Below are 14,202 nucleotides of genomic sequence, written 5' to 3'. Positions count from 1 at the left end.
TGAGTGCACCCTCAGCAAGTTTGCTGATGACACCAAGCTGAGTGGTGCAGTTGACACGGTGGAAGGAAGGGATGCCATTCAGAGGGACCTCAGCAGACTTGAAAGGTGGGCCTGGGTGAATCTAATGAGGCTCAACATAGCAAAGTGCAAGGTTTTGCACTTGGGCCAGAGGAATCCCTTTGAGAGTAGCCCTGCAGAGAAGGACCTGGGAGTCCTGATGGATGAAAAACTTAGCATGAGCCAGCAGTGTGCTCTTGCAGCTCAGGAAGCAAATGGTATCCTGGGCTCCATCAGAAGAGGGGTGGCCTGCAGGGACAGGGAGGGGATTGTCTCTCTCTACTCTGCCCTTGTGAGGCCACATCTGGAGTACTGTGGCCAGGTCTGGAGCCCCCAGTACAAGAAAGACAGGGAGCTGTTGGAGGGGGTCCAGAAGAAGGCCACAAAGATGATCAGGGGGCTGCAGCACCTCCCCTATGAAGACAGGCCAAGGGAGCTAGGCTTGTTCAGCCTGGAGAAAAGAAGGCTCTGGGAGGCATTGCAACCTTTCAGTCCCTAAAGGGAGCCTACAGACAGAAGGAAAGTCAACTCTTTACAAGGGTAGATAACAGCAGGACAAGGGAAATGATTTTAAATTGAGGGAGGGAAGATTGAGGTTGGATGTCAGGGGGAAGTTCTTTACAGAGAGAGTGGTGAGGTGCTGGAACAGGCTGCCCAGAGAGGTTGTGGATGCCCTGTCCCTGGAGGTGTTAAAGGCCAGGGTTGGATGGAGCCCTGGGCAGCCTGGTCTAGTATTAAATGTGGAGGTTGGTTGGTTGGCCCTGCATGTGGTGGAGGTGTTGGAGCTTGATGACCCTTGAGGTCCCTTCCACCCCAAGCCATTCTATGATTCTGTGATTATGATAGTGTTCGTGGTGTATTATTTTTGTAAATGCAACTTAATTTGTATTTGCATTTATTCAGAGATGGTGAGTGCATTGTAAATTCTGTGCTGCTGACAAATAGCAGGCAGAAAATTTTGTAAATCACCATGGTAAAGTATGTGGGGAGGAGAAGGGCTGAAGTCAGAGCCTCTGTTTAATATTGCATATGCTCAGTTCCATAGGCACTGCTTACTCTTCGATGTATCAATATCTATTGCTTAATATTGATATCTGTTGCTTAGATATCTGTCTGCTTAAGTCAGATTATAAGCACATTAGCTGCATCGTATTGTTTTGTTTTTATCTGATTTTTTTGTGATTCTGCAACTAATCCACTAAAATAATCTATTGTTTGGTTAATGACTGAGACTTCACTCTGTTCAGAAAATTACATTTATGAATCTTGTAAATCTGGCAAACAAACTTCAGAACTCTGCTCTCAAGAACTTACAGAGAGGCTTGAAAGTGACCATTTTACAACTAGAGCTGCATAGAAAGCACACTTACTTCTGGTAGCTCATGTCCTGGTGATTTCTGTCACGTCACTGTCAATATTTTAGTTCTCTTCTTTTTGGTAAGTCTGTGTAGTGCTTTTGTAGTGTAGTCATTGCCTTAGACACAGAGATAATTCTGAAGTATAGTCAATGCTTGTTTATATTTTAGGCCATTTTCTTAATAATTATTTCAGTCAGTGCTGACTACAGATAAAAATTTTAAGGGAATTTGTATGGAAACTGCCTGTAGGTTTTTATGGAAGATGATGGAAGTTATGCCTGACACTTTACTACTATTGTCTGTGTAAGCTGAAAAACTGGGGAACTGGGATAAGCAGTATTTGTCTTTCCCCATTTCTGTGTTGACAGTCCCAAATTCTAATGAGTTGCAGTAACATTATTAGTTTAAAAATATTGACCTGTTGAGAGTCCAAGAAGCATTGATACTGGATCAAACTCTGCAGCACAAGTTCTGATATGGTTCATCTGTATTAGATGGCCTGTGAGAACAGACTTTTTTACTCTTCTGTTTCTTAGAAGAATCATCCTGAAAAAACTACCAGGAATGTAGTTCTAAAATGTTCTATGCATTCAGCATTCAAAGAAGATGGTAGGAGCTTGTAAGAGCTGCCTGTGCCAGGATAATTGGTCTAACACAGATGTACAGCCTGACTAACATTACACAGTAACTTGTAGAGCTGAGCCATCAAGACTGTGTTCTGGTCATCCACTACATTTTGCTTTTACAAATCAGTTTGCTGTTTGTAGTGTTTCATACTACTAATGCTTCCACTGAGGCATTTTTTCTTTAACATATCAGGTCTTCTTTTAAGAGAGTATGTGTGGGAAATAATTGCTTTGAATTTCTTTGTCTTATGAAAACAAGTTTTGTATTTTGAAGACTGTGTTAGGTGAAGTCTAAGGCCATTTGTGTAGGCAATCACTAGCTATCCAAATAGCTCCACCCGATAGATCCTTTCTTTACTTGTTGAAGGAGTTCTGTAAAAGACATAAGTTTGGGATGAATAGAACTTTGAACATTGATCTGTTCGGTTTGTTTGTTGTTCTGTTGATTACCTCAGGCCTTCTCCTTCTGTTATGTACAGGATTTGTACTGCAGTAAGGAAACTGATGTCTTTATGAATTAAAGTAGACAGTCAAAGGATTATTTATACTACATTTTGAAGGAAGAGGGCTCTCAAATCCTAGGTTGGCAGGTATGAAAACAGATTACCTCCTTCTGAAAAGCACACTATTAAATGCATCTTCTTCCACCAAAGCCTTGATGGCATCAACCTCATCCAGCCATTTCCTTAAAAAATAGAAAGAAAAAGAAATAAATTTATATGAAGTGAAAGACACCTCAGTGAGATTTTGACATGTGTGGCTTGCATGGTTGTAAAATAATCAGAAATAAAATTGTTAGTTCACAGTACTTTTTCTCTTTATTAAACGCTTACATGCTAAAACACTGTAGTACACACGTAATTTTTCCATAATAATTGACCGTGTCCACCTGGAATGAAAATACAAGATTTCAGACTTTACTTAGCTGCATTTCTACATTCCCAGCCTCTGACCAGTGTATTTTTTCAGTCTTCTCCTTAGTATGTTCATATAGCATAGTCCATTGAGCATCCAAATAAACACACCTGTGCCACTGATGAGCCAAAGAGTTTTATTAGACCAGAGAAGAAATAGGGAAGCTTGATACTGACACAGATAAAGATGACAAAGATGACCTAGAGGTCAGCATTCTAAGTGCCTGACCACAAGTAGTTTCTTGGAAGATTGTCTTTTCTTTTTTTTTTTTTTTTTTTTAACTTTTACTAGAGGGGAGATTTCTGGAAAAAAAAGGGGGGAAGGGAATTAAATGTACATAATATGAGATATTGAAGTATCTTAATATTAATGTCTTCCAAGGATGTTTGAAAATGTTTAAATTGAGGGGAAAAGTTATTCGGAGTTTGCTGTTCCAAGCAGTCTCTGAGGCTGTCAGTGAATACCTTCCTCTTTCAGAATTATCTGTGTTAAAACTCTGGCTCTAAATTGTTCTCTAAAGGACTTTATTTTTGAGGCATACGATTCTCTGGTAGGAAAGGGAGAAACTTAAACTATCTTTCTTGATTCTTACTGCCTCGATTTACATTTAATGTTTCTTTTCACAGTAATCTTACAGCCTTCTATTTCCAACTATTTGCAGTGATGAGCTCATTGCCACTTAGTAACTCCATTCACATTCATTATCATTTCATTAAAATTGATATACAGAATCACAGAGTTTAAAGTGCTGGAAGGGACCTCTGGAGATCACCCAATCCAACCCCCTGCTGAAGCAGATTCAATAGAACAGGTTGACAGGAAGCATCCAAGTGGATTTTTAATATCTCCAGAGAAGGAGACTTCACAGTCTCCCTGGGCAGCCTGTTCGGTGCTGTCATCCTTGAAGTAAAAAACGTGGTGCTTCAGTGTCAACCAGCTCTTTTTGACCACCTTATCTTCCAGCGTTCTAGCACATGGAATACCTCCAAATAGACCTTTGCAGAGGTCAGAGTTAGCTCTCCTCAAATCCAGGGTTGCAGTCTTTCTTTTTGCCTTTTTTCTTCCATATAAGATATCAAACTCCATTATCTCATGGTTGCTGCATGTAAGGCTGTTCCAAGCCTTTACATTCCCAAGCTGTCCTTCCTTGTTTATAAGAACAAATTCAGCAGCACACTGACTCCTCTGGTTAACTGTCTCAGAAAGATCCATGCACTGCAGGCAATTTGGACTGTGTGTGCCTGGCAGTATTTCTTTTCCAGAAAATATCAGGGTAATTGAAGTCTACCATGAAAGTTTGTGCCTATGGTCGTGAGGCTACTTTCTTCAGTCTGTAGAAGACTTCATCAGCTTCTTCCTCCTGATCTGCTGGCCCATAGTAAACACCTAGAATGATGTCACCAATATTAGCTTGTCCCTTAATTCTCACATGTAAGCTCTCCAGTCATTCATCATTTATTCCTAGGCAGAGCTTAATAACAGTAAGAAGCATGATTGTATGATCTGCTGGCTATCTGTTATTTTATATAGGCATATAACTGAAGAAATTTCCAAATAAGGATTTCCCATTGACTGGAATGGGAGGATGATTGAATATCTATATATCTAAATGCTATATATGAATAGAGACATGTAAGTTACTCAGCAGATGTAAAAATACTTTGTATCATTTCTGTTTCTATTTTTAATAGCTTGCAAAAGGATGAAAATGTCTGTTAATAAGCTGATGATATCAAAACCCAACATACACTACATCACTTTCTTATGGATAAATTTACCAAACTGCTGAAGCTCAATATTTGTATTCTTTAAATGGAAATAACTGAATGTTTGAAGACTGTTAAGTATTCATGCATTGTAAATCCATGATCTCTTTAGCTTAGAAAATATTTTTCCTTAAGAAGCAAATGTATTTTTTAAAACTTCTTCTTTTAGAATACTATCTTAACGCAAGTTCATCAGATTTGAACCTTAAAAAATTCTATATAGTTCCACTGATCATTTTCTCTCTGAATTTGATTATTAGTAAAGGTGTTAGTTTTCTGAAGTGTATTAGTTCTTAAGACACACTTCTAGTTACCCCATCAAAATAGGCTTGTTTGATGTTTGGGCTTTCTAAAAGAGTGTGTATCGCTTCAACAGAAGCGCTGTAATAATAGACATATTTCATCTTTTAATGACAATCTGCATGCCATTTGTTAGATTGATTTTTACTGTTTAATCTTTATTTTCATCAACAGCTTTTATACTGAGTTTCTCACATACAATCATATGACTCTTAAGCAGTCATGAACGAAGTAAAATAAGAAATCATCTTAGCGGGTAATGCCAGGATAACGATGAGATGGCATGTAAATCTTCCAACACCAGAGACTCCTTGCAAATACTTAAATTGGAGCTTTAGCTCTTCTTATTTAGAAATAGAGAAAATGTATTGAATTATTAACTCTGGAAACAAGGCTCTAAAGAAACAGAAAGCCAACACTTGAGCAGCTGTTATTTATAACTAATATTCTTAATGAGTGATATGGGTAAGCGTGCGATAAGCTGTTGAAACTTTTCATAGAAAGTGGTTACAACTTAACTGGTAGTTGGCCCTGACAGTACCTGTAAGCAAACCTTTTTTTTGGTGGCTGATGCTCTATGCCAGTTAATTTAGGAGCATTTCAAAACAGAAGTTCAAAACTACTTACAAAAGTGGTTTTGTCAATTAAATTGCCTGTTAAGATGTGGGTTTAGTCTTAGTCTAGGCTTCTTTCCTCCGAGACTAAATAGCTGTAACATGACATTTTCAAACTAGCAGTCCATTTGTAAACTGAATTCTGGAAATGTTGCAAGAAGATGGCTTTCATATTTTGTTGGTGTTACTTTTACCATATGGTCTTAGATTTTGAATGTTATAGCTTGAGAAGGTGAAATTCATATATTTTCTACTTAGTCTGTAGAGGGATGAAGAAATACATCTGGCTTAGTATTTTTAAGTATAGGTAGTCATAAATAAACATCATTGTTTATTTTAATATTGCTAGATACCAAGATAACTTATACAGAACTGTAGTCTCTACATGTTTTTAGGATGTCCCATGACCTTTTCATGTGTACTGTACTAAAATCTCACAGACCATCAGGATGTTTAAGAGCTGTTGTCTCAGTTTTTTCTCAGTAAAACTTACATGATATGAAAACAAAGCATTGTGAAACTTTATTCTGTTTCAAATTCTGTTGCATTCTATTTGAGTGGGGGTCTGTGTTATACTGAAGTTAAATTAATAGGTTCTCCTATAGTTATCTCAACAATTGGCCGCTGGTAATTTAAGTGAAAGTAGCTAATTTTCAGTGACAATTCAATTACAACATTGAGGTCTACTTTAAAATAGCACATCTGCCTTACTGGCTTACAGGATTTTATTTAGTTTTTTTAAATTAAACTGGTTGGGCAACCAGTGCAATGTCATGTGTTATAAACTGGTTATTATCTTGTTTTGTCCAAGAAGCAGCTTATCATGATGCAGTTATTATATAAAGTGGAAGAAAAATCCCCCAAACTCAACTTACAGATATTCTGAATACAATTAACATGGAGGCAAATTCTCATTTGTTCAGTTTTGTGCTATTTTGCAAGAATCTGATCATATGTTAACTTTTCAGTGAAAGCGTCTTTATTATTACCAACTGTTTAAGCTTTTAATGCTTCAAAGTCAAGGAATCTTGACTAAGTGTTAGTCACTGAAATGACTGCATGTCTGCTGCTATGTTGGTAGCCTTCTCCTTTGCTCTGACTCATCTGAACCCGTAGTTCTCCTGCTCCTTAATTACTCTACACCCTTTTTATAATCAGTTGAACTGTTAACAGTTCTGTTAATTGAAGTTTACTTTTGTCTCTTACTTGTTCTTCTGAAGTATCTAAAGATATACACCGTTTAATGCCAGAGTTGTTGACTCTTTAACTGGAGAAAGGAGACCAAACCTGTTCTTTCGATACTACCTTCCCTTGTATCTATGTAATAGAGAAGCATTGCTTTCACAAAGGCAGTTACAGCTAATTCCTAGTATCATGTTCATTATTAGTCAGAGAATCATAGAATCCTTAGAGTTGGAAGGACCTCTGAAGGCCATCTAATCTAACTCTCCTGCAATGAATAAATGAACAAAGACGCTGCAGCTAGATCAGGTTGCCTAGGGCCTTATCCAGCCTCGCCTTGAAAGTATCCAGAGATGAGGCATCAATCACATCGTTGGACAGCCTGTTCCAGTGCCTCACCAGCCTCACTGTAAAAGAATTTTTTCTTACATCTAACCTAAATCTACCCTTTTTGAGCTTGAAAGCATTTCCCCTTGTTCTGTCACCACAGACCCTGCTAAAGAGTCTGTCTCCTTCTTTCCTGTAGCTCCTCGTTCGATAATGAAAGGATGCTATCAGGTCACCTTGCAGCCTTCTCCAGGCTGAAGAGTGCCAGCTCTCTCAGCCTGTCTTTGTAGGAGAGGTGTTCCATTCCATGGGTCATTTTCATGGCCCTTCTCTGGGTGCGCTCCAACAGATCCATGTCTCTCCTGTACCCAGGACTCTACATGTGGAAGCAGTGCTCAGGGTGAGGCTTTGCCAGCACAGAGTGGAGGTAGGATCACCTCCGTGGCCCTGCTGGCCATGCTTCTTTTGATGCAGCCCAGGGTACGGTTGGCTTTCTGGGCTGTGAGGGCACACGGCAGGCCCATGTCCAGCTTTCCATCCACCAGTACTCCCACGTCCTTCTCAGGAGAGCTGTGCTTTTGTCCAGTCCTTTTGTTGCGCGGGGGGGTATTGGTAATGGGGGTTGCCTCAACCCAGGTGCAAGATCTTGCATATGGATTAGTTGAACCTCATGAGGTTCACCTGAGCCCACTGCTCAAGCCTGGGTAGGTCCCTCTGGATAGCATGCTGTTCCTCTGATGCATTGTGTCAACCTCACTCCACAGCTTGGAATCATCAGCGAACTTGCTGAGGGTGCACTTGACCCCACTACCAGTGTCACTGATGAAGATATTAAAGAGTATCAGCCCCAGCGCTGACCCCTGGGGGACACCACTCGTCACCAATTTCCATCCAGACATTGAGCCACTGATCACCTCTCTCTGGACTCAATCCTGCAGCCAGTTCTTCATCCGTTGAACAGTCCACCCATCAAAGCCATCTCTCTCCAATTTGGAGGGAAGGCTATTGGGGGTACCATCTTAAAGGCCTTACTGAAGTTGAGCTAGATGACATCAGTGGCTCTTTTCTTGCCCACTGATACAGTGACATGATCATAGAAGGCAACTGGGTGGGTTAAGCAGGATTTGCCCTTGGTGAAGCCATGCTGCTTTTCTCATATGACCTGCTGCCTTCCACGTGCCTTGGCAGAGCTTCTAGAATGGTCTGTTCCTGGATCTTCCCCGGCACAGAGGTGAGACTAACAAGTTGGTAGTTCCTAGGCTCATCTTTTAAGGTTTTTAGAGATGGGTATGATGTTACTTTTTTTCCAGTCATGAGGTACTTCACCTGATTGCCACAACCTTTCAAGTATCATTGAGAGTGGCTTGGAAACTTCATCAGCCAGTTCCCTCTGGTCTCTGGGATGTGTCTCGTCAGGACCCATAGACTTGTAGAAGCTCAGGTGGATACAAACCTTATCTTCATTTACAGTGAGAGGGACTTCCCCATTCCTCCTCCTATCAAACAGGATCTTTGAGGGCTGTGTGATAAGTAGTTATCAGGGAAGACTGAGGGAAAAAAGCTGTTGAGTACCTCAGCATTCTTCTTGTCTGTTATTACCAGCTTGCCTGTGTCACTCACTGGGACTGTGAGTGTGTCTTCCTGAACTTTCCTTTTCTGATTGAGGTACCTGTAAGAGCCTTTCTTGTTTTTTTTGGCATGCTTGCCAAGTTCAGTTGAAGCTGGGCCTTGGCTTTCTTGACCGCATCCCTACACAGCCTAGCAGCTTCCTTATACTCTTCTCATGCTATCTGCCTCTGTTTCCACTGCCTGTGCATTTTCTTTTTGCTGTTCAGTTTGACCAGCATGTCCTAGTTCAGCCTTGCAGGTCTCTTCCCTTTCTTTCCTGACTTGCTACACCTGAGGATGCAGAGCTCTTGCAACTGGAGAAAAGCCTCCTTAAACATCTGCTAGCTCTGCTCTGAACTGTCCATGAGGACAGTTCCCCAGGATGTTTAGCTGACTAACTCCCAGAAAAGATGGAAGTTCGCTTTCCTAAAGTTTAGCTTCTGAATTTTACTCTTCACCTGTTTCATATTCCTCTGGAGTGTGAATTAACCATAGTATAGGAATGGAATGTTGTTTTTGCATTAGAACTAACAAGATAAATATATTATTAATATATTTCCTAGTCTTTTTACTTCATCTGGGGTCTCTGATAGTCTTCGCATGCTGAGCAGAGATGAAATAATTTATTGTCACAGAGATTAGGTAGATGGAGTAATTTGTAGGTACAAAGACTGTAGCTCTTGCCTGTCCAGCCATCTGGAATATACCTCTGAGCTATGAGTTAAAGACAAGTTAGATGGCTGTATGGGAACTGTTGATCACAGCCTGAACCTTTGATTGACCACTTGAGGCAAGCAATGAGTCAGCCACAGGAACACAGGTGAAGGCAATTCACCTGTGCTACCAGAAGGGGTGGAGCCTGGCTCCACCTCTCCTAGATCCCATTTAAGGGCTGACTGCCACTGAGGAAAGATCTCTTTCTGGAGATCGCTGCTTGTGGAGTTTATTGCGAGCCTACAACATCACTGAGCATTTTTCATTTATTATCTTTCAACTGCAGTAATCTTACTTAGCCTAACCTCTGTACATTTATTGATTGTACACCTCTGTACACGTATTGATTGTACAATGGCCCACTCCTAAACAGTGTGACAAGGATATCAGTAAGCTCATTATGTTGAAAGACTACTAATTTTTTGTGCTAGACAGAAAAGACTTGAATGATAGGAAACTTAAGGAGAAGTTAAACAATTAGCAATACACATGTTTAGATAGCAATGATTTATGTTTAGCAGGTATCCGTATATTTAGTTAAGCATCGGGAAGATTTGTAAATCTAAAGTACTCAGTGAGGAACCAGGGCAGGAAAAGATAAGCATTGGGTGGTAGGGCATAAAAGATGTAACACTGTTTCCTGCGTGCGCTCCAGTTTGCGGGACGCCCACCATTGCAATCGCAAATGAAATCCGCTTTTATCAGTGTACAATTAATGAATGTACCAATGTTATGGTATAGCAGTGTACAATTAACAAGTATACAGATGTTAAGGTATAACAGAGAGCTTGGCTATGATGTTATTACACCAAAGCAGGAAACAGAAATGATAGGTACACTCACCCATAACCTGGGCTTGCATGGGAAACTCCAGCAGAGTGAATCTCTAGAAGAGATCCTTCCTTGCTGGTGGTCAGCTCTTACATGGGTCTAGGAGAGGTGGAGCTAGGCTCCACCCCTTTCAGCAGCACCTGTGCTCCCATTGCTGACTTACTGCTTGCCTCAGGTGGTCAATCAGAGGTTCAGGCTGTGATTCAGCAGCCCCATACAATCAGAGGTACTGTCTTAATAAATTGTTTGGATATTTCCAACAATAGCATGGTCACTACAGCCCAGACAGCCTCCAGTCCTGATGTCACCAATCAGTTCATTTACGTAAGTGAGCAACAGGTCCAGTACTGCATCCCCAGTGAGGCTGTTATATTACTTGATTCAGGAAGTCAGTGCATTGCAGGAGCCTCCTGGATTACTCAGTGTGCTACTTTTCCAGCAGATGTCTGGGTAGTTGAAGTCCCTACGCACGACAAGCACTTGTGATTTCGATGCTTCCTGTAGCTTACGGTAGAACGCTTCTTCAACAGGCTCTGCCTGATCTGGTGCTTGTAGTAGATGCCCATCCCAAGGTTCTCTTTGCTGCCTCTATCTACAACTGTCATCCATAGGCTTTCAATTTTCTCATGACTGTTCTTTAGTGAAAGATCTTCACATTCTCTCCCTTTCCTGATGTAGATAGCAACATCCCATCCCCTTCTTCCTTGTCTGTCCCTTCTGCACAGCTTATAGTCATCGATTGCAACACTCCAGCTGTGACAACCATCCCACAGGGTTTCAGTAATGACAACTACATTTACGGTCTTCTAGTAGCACAGTAGCTTCCAACTCCTTCTGTTTGTTTCTCAAGCTGCACACATTGATGCAGAGGCACTTTAGCTGGGCAGCTGGTATTGTTACTTTCTTAAAGAATGACTCCTCAATTCCTTTTAGCTATTTCCCTTGATTTTCTCCATTGCATTCTTTTGTTGCCCCAGCAATCATTGCTTCATCATTGTAGAGTTTTGTATGTGCTGCAGTGTTGCTAGCACCTCTCAAGACAGTGGGTCCTTCAGGTTTCCCTGAAACCTTGACCTGATATAGTTATGTCTTTCCCACACCTTATCATGTGAAGTCTCATCGCCACACCCTCTTCACATCTTGTTTAAAGCCCTTCCAGTGAGCCTCGATAGCGTTTCCCCAGGGACCCTTCTTTTCCTTTGAGAAAGGCAAACCTCATCTGGTGCCCATAAACCCAGTACTATGCAGATTTATTGGTTGTCAAAAAAAAAAACAAAGTGCTGGGATAGCACCAGCCACAAAGCCAGGTATTTAAAGATAAGATCCTTTGGTTTGTTTCTGTGTCTTTAGGCAATGCAGGAGGCAGAGAAGAGAAGATGATCTGTGCATTCAATTCCCTTAGCTGTTGTCCCAAGGTCCTGAAGTCCCTTTTGATAGTCCTTGACCTACATGTCATTGCTTCATTTCTCCCTGTATGGAAAAACAGTAAGGGGTTGTGGTCTACTGGCTGAACCAGGCTAGGTAGTTTCCTGGTGACGTCCCTTACCCGAGGACAGCAGACTTCTCTAAGAAGAGAGTCTGCTCAGAATACTGGATGTTCAGTTCCACGTAGGGAGGAATCACCTATAAAACTTGTCTCCTTCAGTGAAGTAGACTTGGAGGGAAGGCTTTTAATGGTTTGGTTTTGTTAGAATGTCTAGACTGAGTGAGCTGTCACCCACAGACTGGCCTTCCACATCCAGGGCCTCATACCTCTTGTACAGAGAGGCACATGGAGGGGTGGAGCAGACAAGGAGAGTTTCATTTGCTCCTTCAGGTGCGGACCTGCCTCCATCTGCTCTGTTCTTGTCCCCCGCCTTGCAATTTTTTCCCCTCAACCTGATGTGACACCAGTTACCTCGAGCTTGTGTTTTTTCCTGAGAAATAACCTGTTTGTGCATGGACGAACTGTGGTTTCCCTGTTCCTCCTTTTTGTTCCTAATGTCACTTTTTCTTCCTGTAGTTTGGCCATGAGGCTGAGTAGGCCGTCTGTCTGCTCGCACCTCACACAGCGGTTCTCACGGTTGCCCCAACGAGACAGTGAGAGGCTCATGCGCTGTACGCATCCGGAGGTCTGAAGTGCTACATGGTTGCCTCCGAACTCGGTCAGGGTTGCGACATCCTTCCTGACATGGGTGGCACCCTAGCTCTCCTTCGGGTAGATACCATGATTAAGTCTCGGTCTTGTGGGGATAATCCTGCACTTCAGACTGTGATGAGCCTGAACTTTGCAGCTGATAATCAGCTAATGAATTTATCTCTGTAGCCTTCAGGGTACTCGCTTGCTCGCCGTCACGCCCTTCTGACGCGCCACACGCTGTTTGCCCGGACGTCCTGTTTGCTCAGCTCCCTCGTGGCAGATTTTATCCGCTGTCAGCCCCCGACTCCGCCCCCACTGCCTCAGAGCCACCGCACTTCAGAGGCTGCTCCCACCCTCCCAATGGCTTTTTCCGTGGAGCCTTACTGCGGATTTTCTTTCTTGTGAAGGCTCCCTCGGTGTGAATTTCTGCTATGCAACTGATGGGCACTTTTTTTTTTTTTTTCCTCGATCTCCCAAATTTCTGCCCTAATAAGGAAGTTATCAGTTTTCCGTCTGTGACATATAACACTGTTCTGATGAGTTTCCTCTCTTCCTTACCTTCCTCCTTTGCATTCTTCTCTTAACAGCTTTGTTCATTTATACAGTCTGTTTTACCTTCTTTTGTCTACCTCAACTGTTTCTGGTCTATAAATTTTCCCTTTAATTTTTTTCAGGAGAGCATGGGGTAAAGGTTTTTTTGTTTGTCTTTTTTTTTTTTTTAACGTTTTTAAAAGGACTGCAGTTTCATTTTTTAAATCTGGTTTACATCAGCCTGACAAAAAACAGAAGACTCAGTTCCTTTGTTTGTGAACAATGAAGGATTGAAATATGACAAGCCCTTACTGAAAATCAGCAAGCAAATGTAGCATGACAGATAAAATACTAAGAATCTCAAGAGTAGAAGAGATTTAAAATTAAATAAACATATTTAAAATCCACAAAATATTGCTCTGTTTAACTCAAGAGATGCATAACATTTAATTTACTATAGCTTCTGCCATATTTTACATTAACATTTCGAACTGAATTGGAGGCATCTACTTTCCTCACATCTTCAGTGTATTTAAAAGTCCAGTTCTGATATGCAAGTGCAATCGAGACAATTTATCATTACAAGTGGATGTTCTCTGAACACAGGCTCGGTTGTTGTTATTGTTTTGGTTTTTAGTTTATTTTTGTTGTTTTTAACAAAAGTTTAGCACCAGTGAATAATCCACTGGCCATAAAAGTTCAATAGCAGGTTCTAGTGCAGTGGCTATTCTTGTTAACTGGAGACAGTTCTTCTGAATCTGTTTCTCTGTCATTGCTTGCAGTACTTGTAATATATCCTTCCTTTTACTGAGAACTGCGGAGCTTGTTAGCAGATTTCATGGATGATAGTTAATGGCAAATGTCTTTGCTCACAAATACCTGGAGTCTTAACTGAAAAGTTATGCATTTCTACTACATAGTTCAGGAAGAAAATGGTTTGTACCATTGTTTGGCATTACCTGTGGTCTGAAGCCTGATAAGTAAGATAGATTGTCTAGCTGGAATTGCACACAAAATTCGTTGGAACATACATCTGTTTTGGTCCTTTCCACCAGCTCCTGGTAATATTAAGATATGACTAGCAAAGAAAGCAGCCAGAACTGAGCAAATGCTGCATTTGAATTCCTGTTTCTCAATTATTTCATGAACTATAACTATATAGGTGTTTTAAAAACAGATTGTATATTTATGTACACAAACACATGCCTGTCTATATATAAAACATATAAATGTATTATAAAAAAAAAAAAAAAG

The 14,202-nt window shown here is 41.0% G+C and overlaps 1 protein-coding gene across 1 annotated transcript in view; it reads left to right on the top strand.

The window, feature by feature from the left end:
- CDC42SE2 (CDC42 small effector 2) overlaps nt 1-14,202 on the top strand; it is a 93,406-nt gene that overhangs the window by 9,682 nt on the left and 69,522 nt on the right. The gene's annotated exons all lie outside the window — the stretch shown is intronic.

The sequence above is a fragment of the Meleagris gallopavo genome, chromosome Z, assembly GCF_000146605.3.
Source record: "Meleagris gallopavo isolate NT-WF06-2002-E0010 breed Aviagen turkey brand Nicholas breeding stock chromosome Z, Turkey_5.1, whole genome shotgun sequence".
NCBI lineage: Eukaryota > Metazoa > Chordata > Aves > Galliformes > Phasianidae > Meleagris > Meleagris gallopavo.
This window is presented reverse-complemented; position numbering and strand designations above follow the sequence as displayed.